This window comes from Dermacentor variabilis, chromosome 6 (assembly GCF_050947875.1).
Source record: "Dermacentor variabilis isolate Ectoservices chromosome 6, ASM5094787v1, whole genome shotgun sequence".
NCBI classification, from domain to species: Eukaryota; Metazoa; Arthropoda; class Arachnida; order Ixodida; family Ixodidae; genus Dermacentor; species Dermacentor variabilis.
In genome coordinates, this window is record NC_134573.1 from 151,266,406 (window position 1) to 151,280,187 (window position 13,782).

A 13,782-nucleotide genomic window follows, 5' to 3' on the forward strand; every position below is an offset into this window, starting at 1 on the left:
ACAGCGGTTGAGGTGGTCGTGCTGCAGGCGTGAAGGTTGACGGTAAAGTTCCATGGTTGGCGGCAATAATCTTGCTAAACGCTGAACGAGGTCGAGCGGCAGGAAAGGAGGCGAGATGATGCGATGGAAGGCGGGCGAAGTGCCTGATATGCATCCTTAAAGTGTCGACTTGAAGATACGTGTTGATGGGGTGGTCATGCGCGATGGCTATTGTTGCTGCCGTAGACGCACATCTGGGAAGACCAAGGCAAATTCGCAGAGCTTGCGCTTGTACAGATTGGAGGGCACGGAGGTTGGTCTTGCCGGTCCCACCCAGTACAGGTAAGCTATAGCGCAGGAGACCGAGGAACAGTGCGTTATAGAGTTGGAGCATCGCACTCACAGACGCACCCCATTACTTTCCCGCAAGAAATCTGAGCACGTGGGTTATCATGACTAATTTCCTTTTTAGGTAGGAGATTTGAGGACTCCAGGAAAGGTATCGATCTATTATCACTCCTAGAAACCGGTGCGTCTTCTCGTAGGCAATTGGCTGTCCATTAATTCTGATAACGTACGGTTTCATTGCTTTACGCGTGAAAGCGACTATAGAGCACTTCGCGCAGGACAGCTCCAGACTCTGGCCAGTTGTCTAGGAAAGGTGATGGAGAGGATGGTGCTGACGCGTCTAGAGTGGTATCTAGAACACTACAGGTTATATCCTGACGCCATGGCAGGCTTTCGACGCGGACGCTCTTCTATAGACAACGTTATAGATCTTGTCTCGTCTGTTCAGCACGAAAAAAGCCTCAGGAGACTGTCAGCGGCGATGTTCCTGGATGTCAAAGGCGCATATGACAACGTAACCCATCAAGCCATCCTGGACGCCTTGGGTGAGGTCGGCCTAGGCGGCCTTGTTTTTCGGTGGATATCCAGCTTCTTGAAGGACAGGTCATTCTTTGTGCAAACAGAGGACGGTGCGTCATCACAACGCAACACCTACCGAGGCGTACCACAAGGCGGAGCTTTGAGCCCCACTCTATTTAACCTGGTGCTAATCGACCTGGTCCATACCCTTCCGGAATCCGTCCATGTGTCGCTCTATGCAGACGATATATGCCTTTGGTCTTCAGGAGCGACGCGTCCTCAGGTGCGCGCCAGACTTCAAAAAGCGGCCACACTAACATCAGGTTATCTTCGAGCATACTTAGCCAGATATTGGCCTGCGAGGATGCGCATCTGGGGAGCGTTGTCCTCAAAGCTTAAATAAAAGAAGTTCGGCAGCATGCTGCGCTGCTGTAACACGTGAAACCGAAAGGCTGCTCCACACGGGGTAGTGAGTGAGTGAGTGAGTGAGTGAGTGAGTGAGTGAGTGAGTGAGTGAGTGAGTGAGTGAGTGAGTGAGTGAGTGAGTGAGTGAGTGAGTGAGTGAGTGAGTGAGTGAGTGAGTGAGTGAGTGAGTGAGTGAGTGAGTGAGTGAGTGAGTGAGTGAGTGAGTTGTAGGACTGGAGGGGTCAGACTTCTTGCAAGACAACGAGCCGCAGTGTGAAGTAAACGTGTGGAGCTATGGTCTAAATCCTCATCGACTCGACACGTGCGAGCAGCTAATGCACTATACCTAAAGGTTCTTTCGTTCTCTCTTTCTTTCCGTCTTCCTTTCTTTCTTTCTGTCTTTCGTTCATTCTTTCGTTCATTCTTTCGTTCTTTCTTTCTTTCCTTCGCTATTTATTTCTTTCGTTGCCTCATTCATATTCAGCTATTGTATCTTTGCTTGCTTGCGGGGGCATGAGCCATTCCTGACGATGATACTTTTTGTCTCACTGGACTAGACGCCGCTTTTTTTTCTGGTTTGAGCCACTGCAACGAGCCACTTAAGGCTTTCCCCTTAAAAAGCAATATACTTGCGAATCAGGCGAGTATTGAGCCTATGTGGTCCATCGTCTTCCTCTCAACGAAGCAAAAGAAGAAGAAGCCTGAAAAAAGATTAGCTATAAATAAGAGGCGAGTGTGACGTACGAGGCATTGCAGCGTTATAATCCCTATTTCCCCGTGTAGTTGTCGTCATCTATATGTATATGTATATATATATATATATATATATATATATATATATATATATATATATATATATATATATATATATATATATATATATAGCATGATGCAGCAGCACCATATATCGCAGCAGTGACATATAGTCCTCATTCTTAAATACAAAATTTTGCTATCGACGACCTGCTACTTCAAAGCGCATGGCGAGATTAAAGAAACAGCAAAAGAAAAAAATTGGCAGACGACGAGAAAGTAGCAGCCTAACATCAGAGTCCTTTTCTTCTGATGAAAGCGGAAACCGCTTGTCGAAGGAGAATGTAAGAATAACGCTTTGTGGCGCGGAGCCACTATCGACCTTGTTCAGTCTGCCAGGGTCTGCCATTCTTTTCACCAAGGTCGTGAAAGTGACAGTTCTCCTCATTCCGTATGCGGTGCACACTCCGTTTTCCGGGTAACCTCCGACCGCGTAGAAAGACAGCAATTCTGCGCGTTCAGTAGCATTAGCATCAGGTGGAGAAGTGTTGCGAGTTCCATAAAATCCCGAGAAAAAAAAAATTGGAGGACGCTAGAGCTTCGCCTGTAAGAGTGGAAGGCGGTAGCATTTAGATATCCCAGACTGCTTCTTACGCTTTCCGGCAACTACAGCTTATGTAACCGTAATGTTTACCGGGAAGCGCTGGCGCCGAACTCTATGCACGAAGGTGAGCTTCCTGGTAGAAACACGGCCTCTTGCGCGGGCCCAACGCGGAGGCTGTGCACAGCCGCATAAGAAAAAACTTACATCATTTCCAGGTTTATTTTATTGTTCATATTGTTCATATAGTCTGTGAAGAGTTAACATAAAAGGCACGCACTGTGGGTATTTTGTATCATGACATTTGTTTCTGGGCTGTCATTCTAAAGAAATTCCCAGGAATTACTTTGTCAAGAATGTAAGATAAGGTGTGAGCGACTTTAGTGATAGAATGGCGTGGTCATATAACCCCAATACACCGCATATCATATAGCAAGACGTGGCATATGCACATACCTAAATATATATGGGAATTTTCGCTCACGGGGACGCCGACATCGACACCGGATTTTCCGCAACATGGGGCCCTAAATGCTATCGCGTTAAAAGTGACCGCGATATCCACTCGTGTCATCACGGTATCCCGTGATGCACAGCGAGATTTCCACTTTCCGGAGCAGCATCATTCACAGGTAGTACCGATATTGGCTCACGAACCATGTTGTAGATATTGATTCTTTAATACGAAAGCATTATATGTCTCATTAGGCAGAAAAGCGGCGTTGTCCGCAACGAGTGGCAGGAAAATGTCATCATCAGCGTGGACTAAGGTAGATTAAGTTGCAATTAAGATGGAATAATGTGGATTAAGGTAGAGGTTTTTATTTAAGGTGATAACTTGGAGAAGTCACCATGCTCTTGCATTCAGATCCCGTAAGGATACTTAAGCGACTGGTAATTTTTTCAACCATTGCGCATACTCAAGAAGCAGATTGGCCACGCATCGATAAATGAAACGTCTAGCCACAAATAACCAAATTTAGGGGGGAAACAAGGAAATAAAAGTGCTTGATGAGGAATTTGGCAACAATTGAAAAACAAGTATGCTTAGCAGAATAACATCTTTTGTTTTAGCCTCCTTCTCTTATATATAATTCCTGTCCTCCAGCTTCGCAGAACTTGCTTCACTTCAGCGCAGCGCTGTTTTAAACCCTCTATGCCATAATTATATGTATTTTTATTAAAGATATAGCTTCAGCGTGTTCCCTGCATTGTTAGCATTAAGAACATACACCGGCAGGACTGATATTGAATTAGAATTTTTCCAGCGATTTATGTTGCCATTAGGAACACATCTTAGCTATTAAAAATACTTTAGCTACAACAACACAGTCGAGTGTATCAGCTCCAGCGTATATGGTTGGAAAATGCACAGCCGCTTGAGAAACTTGGCTGACATAAATCATCACTGCCAAAACGAATGAGAGAACCCGCTCCTTGGCCACATGTTGACTGGTCATTGTATCTATCGTACAACTCTTTCCTCCATAGCACACGTTGCGCATAACAGTAAACTTGAAAGTGTTAGTACAATTCAATATGTTTTGGGTTCAGTGGAAGGGATTTTCAAAGTCATTACCTTTATTGGCAGTTCTGATACTCAGACGTTTCCTTACGGTGCATGCATGAAGAGGTTATTGCGTGTTGCACTGTAGCATGCAGCGCCACCGCTGTCTCGTAGGGCAATGCTCCTCTCATCTGGAAGAGTGCAAAGCCAGGCTTGTTGGGAATGCATAATTAGACTTAGGGCACGAGAAGGAGTGGACACGCAGAGCTCGTGTTGCTGTGCTGTGCGGCTAATTACGTTTTTCTTTTTTCACCACGTGCTTCGCAAATGTATTCGCGATGCTTCTATATTTATTTATTTATTTACAATACTGCCAGTCTCTACTGAGACCATAGCACGTGGGCACTATAGATATGTACATATACAAAGAACACTGATAATGTTAAGTAATCAATACATGTATAACGTCAGTTTTGCACTTTAAACATAAGCAATTTCACTACAAAATGTATACGCCAGTAGATGGTTTAACAGCCTTAAGAGTGCTAAAAGAGAGTTTTTCGTGTTTACTCCTTCGGTTACACCTATTGAGCAGCCACTTTACTCACGAAAACCTGAAATAAGGGTGTGTGTGACAAGATATGTACCTGCGAGCTCGTTCAACGCACACCGCGAAGCCACTGACGCACGAGTACTGTAATCGATCGTTTCTTCAAAATTGCATGATTTAATCCAAACAACTGTGCTCTTGAAGGACGCGCGCGATCAAGGCGACTTTCGATTGAACTGTTATCGACTTCTGATCAGAGATTCATGCTTTGTCCTGCTTTCCATTTCACGAAGTGCATGTGGCTAACTCCCGAGTGAAGGCATAACGTTCTCCATTGTGAAGTATGCTGCCCCTACCACTACACACACGGAAAACTGAAAGAAACAAGAATTGCAGAGGAAGTGGAGGGTGGTGAGATAATCAGAGTACAACTCGTTTGCTGTGCTATCTCACGTGATTACGTCTGTTCCTGCCGCTACGTATGCACGGTCTGAAGAATGTGACGTCATGAAGGTCCGGACGCGCTGCGGTTACCGGTCTGCCGGTTTAAAGAAAACGGGACGGAGGGCTAGGAATGTCAAAGGAGCGCCTAGAAATCAGTCTCAGAATCAGATTTTATTACTACGTATACGAAGTTATTACAACATGTAATATACAGGCGATGTTATGAAGTAGTCGATGGTGCGGTCAATGACAAAAAGGTAGATCTAAAAACAGTATCCGTAATGTGCGTAAAGAATGCAAGTATTAAAATAATGACAATGACTAGTGAGCTGTGCTATGAACATAGCACACCACAAGGTTATTGTTGGGAGCCACGAAGGGCGAAGAATACCAGTGTCAACATGTATTCTTCTCGGTTTGCGTTATGCCTCTGTGTTTGGAAACATGGAGCTTCTTTAGGTATACTTGTCGCGTGATATGTGACAAATAAAACTTAATTTTTGGGTTTTAGGCGCCAAAACCACGATCCGAGTATGAGGCACGCCATAGTGGGAGACTCCGGATTGATTTTGACCACATGTCATTTTTATCAAGCACTCAGCGCACGGTACACGAACTTTTGCGGGTTTGTAATTTTGTCATTTCAGTAAATACCGCGAAAGAGAAAATACTCCCTCCTGTTACCGTCAGTTAAAGCGTCAGTTTTTCCTTTTAAAAATGGAATGTGTCTGAGACTTATTCAACTGCCTTGTTTTCTCCAAGCTCCCATGGCCATTATGTGGAGTTATGAGCAGGAGGGTGCGGCTATACTAGTATACACGTTCTCTCTCTCTCTCTTTTTTTTATCTTTCTGTTTTCTTTTACATTGAAGCTGTAGGTCTAAGATTCAGGGTTTCATGGCGTTTATGGGCAAAAACTATCATCATTTGGGCCGACCCTAATGACAGTGCAGAAAGGGTCCCAGGTCACAGGTCACGGCACATGCGTACTCCCGTGACCTGTAGCACGCCTTTGAACTGCTCTTGTCACACCTGGGACCCAAACTATCATCATCAGCAATGGTTCAAGCATCGACATCTTCTGGCACAGCTGGCTCCGTTGACGCTCAGCGTTCCAGCATAGAATTTCACTTCTGACGTCGTAATGCTCACTAAAGATGGTTTTTCTCTTTCTCTCGCACTGGGAAGGCCATGTTTAGGGGGTATGAGCCGTTGCTTAAGGGGGTATGAGCCATTCATTGTATCACGTGATGGACACATTTATTAACAGAGATGATACGCGAATGGGGTGAGCGTATCTATGGCGTCACGATGACCACACACTAGAACAATAAATATGTTCGTGCCTTGTTGTAGTTGTTGTTGCTGCTTCTGCTGCTGCTGTTGTTGTTGTTGTTGTTGTTGTTGTTGTTGTTGTTGTTGTTGTTGTTGTTGTTGTTGTTGTTGTTGTTGTTGTTGTTGTTGTTGTTGTTGTTGTTGCTGTTGTTGTTGTCGTCGTCGTCAGTCGTCGTCGTTGCTCCCTAGTGAAATGGCGCAACCCATTCAGGCGGATCAGACATAGAACTGTTGGCAATTCTTTAAAAAATAAATTAGGCTGAAATGAAATGAGTATCTTGCAGATGGGATTTAATGTGTCTACTGTTACAGATATGAATAATCAATTATCTATGTATTTTGTGGATTTTGTGAGCATAATAAGTGTTTAGAAGGATTCTAGCATGCAATTCATTTTGTCTTACGCAGAAAGATGCAGAGGGCTTCACAAACAATCCTGTGGCTGTAACCCAGTACGGTAGTCATAAGAAAATAATTACAGGAAGAGTCAATTTCAAGCCAAGCTTTTGGAAGGGTTCATCTAAAAATATTTTCCGCTGAAAACAGCAGCATGTCAAAAAGAAGCGTTGAAGAGATTCACTCTCACTGCATAAGGGGTACAAAGGCGATATAGCCAGACGAGACCTGTGGAGGTAAAAGTTCAGTAAGGGCACTCGACACCGTAGTCTTGCAATCGTTACTTCAATTTTTCTACAGGAGCACGATTTGTTGTTCCAAGTAAAACTGAGATGCGGGAAATCAGGTGTTGCTAACGATGACTGTCGGAAGCTATTTTTAGTCGTATATTTTGTAATAGCATATAATCGCGCCGCAGTGATGAAAGCTGACGTAGGTAAAATGGAGAATGTAGGACCATCGCGTGATGCTACTACGAGTGCACGTACATATTCGGTTAAGGTTAGACCTTTGTGGAGTGGCACTCACACTAAATGAACGAGACGTAAGTGTCTTAGGAGAAGAGAATATAGTTTCTAATGAATCTGACAATTTGGGAGGAGTGGTTAGCGAAGAGCAGACAAACAGGCAATCAGTTAAGATTGCGGTTGATGACAGAGATGATGGTAATTTGCGTAAAGCGTAATACAATGTCTTCGCCTGCTTTTTCTTCTGAGGCGGAAGCATCAATTGCTGTCACGGTCTTTGTATCCAGGTGTGCAAGGTGGTCTTCCAAAATACTATTCAGATATTGATAGAAAATATGTTTATCATTATTTGGAAAAATATCATCAAATTCAATTTTAGCGATTGGAACCGAGGCATTTAGTAAGACCATCTCGGATAGGTGAATATTTAATGGGTCCAATATTTTATGTATGAAAAAATAACTTGAGGGCAACGTGAGCGATACCACTGATAGTTAACAAATGAGACCGACTCATTAATGAAAACATATTGCGATCTCCTCTGTGGTGACGCATATATATTTAGAAAAGTTTGTACTGTTAGGATATGAAAGCGCTTGGGAAGGCAGGCGTGCTTCTTGATATAAGATTTCGTTAGCGACAAATTTAGGAAGCCTAAGACAGAAACAACATAATGCCTCTCTTTTTAATAGTACCAGAGGCCGAATTCTGCATGCAGGTCCACCAGAAAACAAAACGCAGCCGAACTCTATTATCGGTTGAACATACGCACATGCAATAGATCGTAATGAGAGTATGCCGGCGCAACCCTGATCGATTGCTGCTAAGTCTACGCAGTTTTCCTACTGTGCGTGTTCCCTTTTAGGTAACATGCTTTATATGCGGACTCCAATTAAGCTTTCCGGCGTACATTACACCCAACTATTTAAGTGAATTCCCTTGTGGGATACTGTCTTGTCGATAAAGAACCGAAATTAGCACAGGAGCGCTTTGAAGGAAAACTAGGACGGCGTAATTTCTTTTTCATATTAAGAGAGAGGTTAATGCTATCAAACCACATTTCTGGGAGGTTCATATAGGATTGTAGAGTTTGGTACAAAGAATGTAAGTCTACCGATGCGGCGAAAGATGCTATGTCGTCGGCGTAAAAGTACACATGCACATCCTGTTGGAAAGGTACAGTACTCAGTAAAACATTAAACAGCAACGGCGATAGGACTGATCCCTGTAGTAGACCTGTTGACTGTTGATACTTTAATGAAGACAATACGCGTCGAGAGCAGTAAAATTCCCCGCCTTTTAAAATTTCAAAAACCCACGCCACAACATACATTGGCAAACGAGCATTCTGAAACGCGTTTATTAGGCTTACATGTTCTACACTATCATACGCCTTAGTGATATCCAAAGTGACTAAGTCTGCACAGTTTTTCCGACATCGAGCTAGTTGAATACGACTTTATAGGTCGATATCGGCACACCAAATGGAGCAGCGACGTCTGAAGCCATTTAGCATGGGCTCAAAATCATGTTCTCTGTCAGCGGTCGTGTAAGATTCTTTCGATGAGTTTTACTAGGTTAGATGTAAGAGATATGGGCCCAATGTTATCTAATACGTAACCGGTACTTTGCTTTCTTTAATAATCGGATTACTTTTGCAAGTCTCCATTCCGAGGGAGTCCACGAATGTTTATAGAATGGTTTCCCATGGTATTGCGTGCGGTGATATCTTAAATAAAGTTTTTATTATTGTCGTAGTGACGCCATCAGGGCCTGACGCTGAATTAGGCAGTTGGCTTAGTACATTTTTCAGCTCCGAAACCATAACTTCTTCGAAGCCTTCACCATGAGTAGGTGGTGTAGCATGATTGGGCAAAGTCGACTTAAAGAGACATTCTAGATCTTTAGCAATATCTTCCAGTAATTTGGCCAAATCGCAGGTTGTTGGAACCACAGAGTCGACGCGTTTAATTGTTTACTGGCTCGTCAATTTTTTTTCTTCTCTTTCTCTCACCTCTGAACAGAACAGCAGGAGAGAGGACATTACCTCAGGCCAACCTCTCCGTGTTTCTTCAATAAATTCTCCTCCGTCTCTGTGTCTCTTCCTGCCCATTTTATTATGGCCGTGACAACTCGCCGACCATTATCTGGAAGCTAACATTATGAAAACGGCGTACCACGACGTCGTGAATGCATCTCTCGAGCCTATATTACACCTATCACGTTAAATAAACGGCAATTAGGGAAACTATACACCGAGCCGGCCCCTTCAAGCATACTGCACTCGAAGTCGCCAAACGTCCTTCAGTTTAGCCGCGGCTTGTAATGACACAGGAAGTAGAGCCAGCTCCTGTTTTCTAGAGAGCGATAAGAAGATAAGCGAGTGTTGACTTGCACGGAAACGTTTTTCCTTGAAGTTGGCCCGTTGTTTACATCGCGGTTCCGGCAAGTCGGTCGCGCGCAGCGCGGTCTGTTGTTTTCGTATTTGCACGTGCCAGACGGATGACGTAAGCGCTGCAACATAATGCGTCTCTCGTTTGCTGCAAAAGGAAGTTTGTGCCCGTGCTTCTCGAGTGGGAAACGTGGTGTAGTGACGTTGACAGACTTTTTTTTTTTTTTTTTTTTTGACGGGTGGTGGAAGGCACGTACTTGACCGAGGACGGAGAGGCTGAGAGGGAAAAGGAGGCTGAACAGGGCGCATAGTAATGCGGTTGCCGTCGTTTCCGCCATCAGACGGAAGAGTGAGCCAGCAAGCGTTTTATGGCAGTTCGGCGGCGCGTCCGACTATGGCGTAGAAAGTCATAGCTCTCTGTCTGGGAGTTAAATGCGCAAAACACTCGCAATATGGACCAAAATCTTGTTAAATCGTTGCTTCGCAGTCGCTAGCGAATAGGCAACTTAGCAAGGGTGCATCGGGCTTCGCGCTACTCAATTACCGCCTCTTCGCTCCGGCAGCTGGCGCTACGCGTCTTGCAAAACTCCAGAGTCTGACGTCCATAGACGTTGCATGCCAGAGTTCCCTTTATATATATATATATATATATATATATATATATATATATATATATATATAATATCTGCCGGTGCGAAGAGGCGGTAATTGAGTAGCGCGAAGCCCGATGCACCCTTGCTAAGTTGCCTATTCGCTAGCGACTGCGAAACAACGATTTAACAAGATTTTGGTCCGTATTGCGAGTGTTTTGCGCATTTAACACCCGGACAGAGAGCTATGAATTTCTACGCTATAGTCGGACGCGCCGCCGAACTGCCATTAAGCGCTTGCTGGCTCACTCTTCAGTCTGATGGCGGAAACGACGGCAACAGCGATAGCTCCGCGCGCTACGAAGAAACGCCGCAATCGACGCTACTGTGGTGTTGTAAATTGCCATGAACGTGAAGGACGGAATAAAAACGTTCAGTTTTACGATTTCCATCGCGATCGTATGAAGGGGAAAGGTGAGAGCGCTGGATACGGGCCGTTCAACCTGTTGGGTAATCGGATTACTTGCATTCCCCACAACACAGCGGCTCGCACGAGAAAGTGCGACAATTTTGTTCTGCTGTAATTGTGTTGCGTAGCCCTCACGGATGACCGTGGTAACCAAGCGAAAACTCAAGAATCTGCAGCCGCCACTTCGTTGGTAACAGAAAAAACAACGTTGCGAACCATCCTGCTTATGTGCCATCGATATCTCCACCTTTTACCAGACGTCCGCCTCCGCTTGACTCAACAAGTGAAACAGAGAGATTTGGCAGGTCAGCTTAACCAAACAATTTGGTTCGTTTATGAATTCAAAATCCTGTTCTAGAGCATAGTTGCATCGCGAGCTCATTTCTACTTTCGCTATTTTGTACGTCCGGCACCGATACAACAGGCACACTTCGCAATGTGCTGAGCCTGCTCGACTGCGTTTTTCAAATGTGAGCAATAAAGTTGCTGTAGGAACACTGGATGAGTGATTGCGAAGTAACGCACATGTGTAAATTAAAAGAAATGTCGCATTTATTGACATTTATTTGGGCGCGCTTGCTGCTCGAACCGTCTGCGAAAAGTTCAAATTAAGGTACTGAGCGATGCTGTAGCTCCTGCGAGAAAGAAAGAAAGACGCGGCGCGTAGGCACTGTAGGAAGCTTACTTTCGTTATGATCGCACTCTGTTTGCTGCCTTGGAAAACGTTTTCTATTTGCTGCCCTGGAAAAGGCTATGAAAGGATTTACTCTCTGTAAATAATTGCGAGACACAACATTACTACAAAATACATAAAAATACAGGAGATACTTAAGTCTTGTGTTCAGGACATATTCAATGTGAACCAATTTGAAATGCTTAGATTTTTAGGCTGATATGCCTATAGACAAACCTGATGCTCTCTGTACTTGCGAGTTGCAGCACGCCGAAATAACACTTGAGACTTTATTTTATATTGTACACGTACTTCGCCCTGCTGAGCTTCCTTTCCGAAGCATGGATGGGTGGAAGAAGCTTTCCAGGTCCTGGATTTTTAGGAAACCGGGCCTCAATACAAACGAAAGAAAGGTCCATTGTGGCCTATGCACCTTCGCTTCCGGACAGCTCCCCATGCACTACTCAGTTCGCGCCAAGGCTGCGATGGGGGCGCTGGTGACGGGTTTTTCCTAAAACCCCTTAAACTTCGTAAAGTAGTGACACTCTCCTCCTCCGCCTTCACCTCTCCTCGCTTCTCCTCTTTTTCAAGCTCCCTTCTCGACCGTGGCGCCGCCTACGATGCTCGAGCGCAGCAGACGACCTTTCGCAGAGTGAATGCACGCATAGCGAGGCAGGGCTCTTTGGGCGTTCACGTTGGCTTTCCAGCTCCGCGTAACTTCGTGTACAGCATAAAATTTCTAGTCGGATGGTTATACAAATTCAGTAACGGCAGCTTTTGTTTCATTTTTTTGATAACTATTTCTTAAAAAATTATCTGAAGGAGTGTTAACGCTGTGTGTTGACGACTGCGAATGTATCGCGCGCCCTACAATTAGGTACGCAACATTTGTCAAGGGCTTGTCGCAAGATCTTGACTTCCAGCAAGCCCTCAGCCTAAAGAATCTGCGCCGCCCTTACCATGTGAATTCGCGGCGCGTATCAGCTATGACGTACAAAGGCTGACGGAGGTCACTGCTCTGAAGGTTCGAAAGTGTATTACAAGCTACAGTGCCGCCAACGTGCGTGCTTGCCAATCTAAGCGCGCGCAAAGGCTCAGAGGTGGGCGCTGGTGCTATTATGTTTCTCGTGTCTCAACGTCGACAGAAATACCGCGGCCGATCATCGAATCGAGACTCTGCGTACACAAGGAAATAAAATAAGTTTTTAGCATTCGTGCGCGAAGCGGGAGCGCGATAACAATGCTTGACTAAATCTCAAACAAGACCACTGTGGGCTTCAGTAATTGTTTTCAGGTTAATGACTTATCACGAATAACACTTCATCGTGCGTTGGTTCGTCCGTTTACTGACTGACGTACTTGTCACGAACCGAGCTGCACTGAGGTGCATGCGTTGAGGACGGTTGCACTCCCTCCGAAGTAACATTTGCGAGACATGACTTTATTAGGGAAGTCATGATCGCGCAAAGGATCCCCCCGCCATGACGCAGCCAAAATTGCGGCAAGTGAAATGTTTTATCTATAGGTCAACATGATATGAAACGGCATTCGAGCTGCAAGTTAACAGTTTATTTTCATCATAGATGCATTACAGATTTGCTTTTGCAGTCACAAAAGACGTGTGCACCATTTATTGTCTCATTGCGTAAATAAACGCACCAGTCTAGGAGTCCTACAGCAAGCACGTCTCAATTAGGCAGAGTGACTGTGGAAACTAATAATGGAATGAACGAGCAAGCGAACGACTATACGAGCGCGCGAACTAAACGAACGAGCTAACGACTAAACGAACGACTGAACGAGCGTGCGAACGAACGAGCGAATGACTAAGCACGAACGACGACTAAACCAGCCAGCGAACGGGCGGGCGACCGCACGTTTTCTTTGCAAGTGCTCCACCGCCGCATCTTAAGCTTCACACACTTTAAAGCTCACGCGAATTAGCACATACGTCTCAATTACCTATGATGCTGTCGCTCGGCAACGAACGCACCGCGTAACACGGTTTCGGGAGAGCACGCACGCTTTTCATCGGTGCCTCTGTATCGCAAATCCACCGGGCGACCGCCGACGAGGAACACGAACAAATGAGGCGAACAAAGCTATTCTATCTAAAGAAGGCTAGTAAGTAACCACAAAAGGCAGAGAGCTGCTCTCCTGAGGCGCTTTCATGATCGAGACTGAAATTTTGTCAAAAGGACTGCGCTGAATCATAAAAATTTCGTAATCATGTTATCGCACGCAACCTCGCGTGCCCACGAACTCAAGCCGGTTGGCGTACAAAACGATTAAGCGCACCAAATACGACTAACACGACCACGTAGTGCGTATATAAACAAAGGCGTTGCGTAAAAA

The 13,782-nt window shown here is 45.0% G+C and overlaps 2 protein-coding genes across 2 annotated transcripts in view; one reads left to right on the forward strand and one right to left on the reverse strand.

The window, feature by feature from the left end:
- The window catches only part of LOC142585482 (SEC14-like protein 2), a 93,058-nt gene that overhangs the window by 79,135 nt on the left and 141 nt on the right, over positions 1 to 13,782 (reverse strand). The window lies entirely within an intron of this gene.
- Positions 1 to 13,782, forward strand: part of LOC142586325 (SEC14-like protein 4) — a 55,101-nt gene that overhangs the window by 8,909 nt on the left and 32,410 nt on the right. The gene's annotated exons all lie outside the window — the stretch shown is intronic.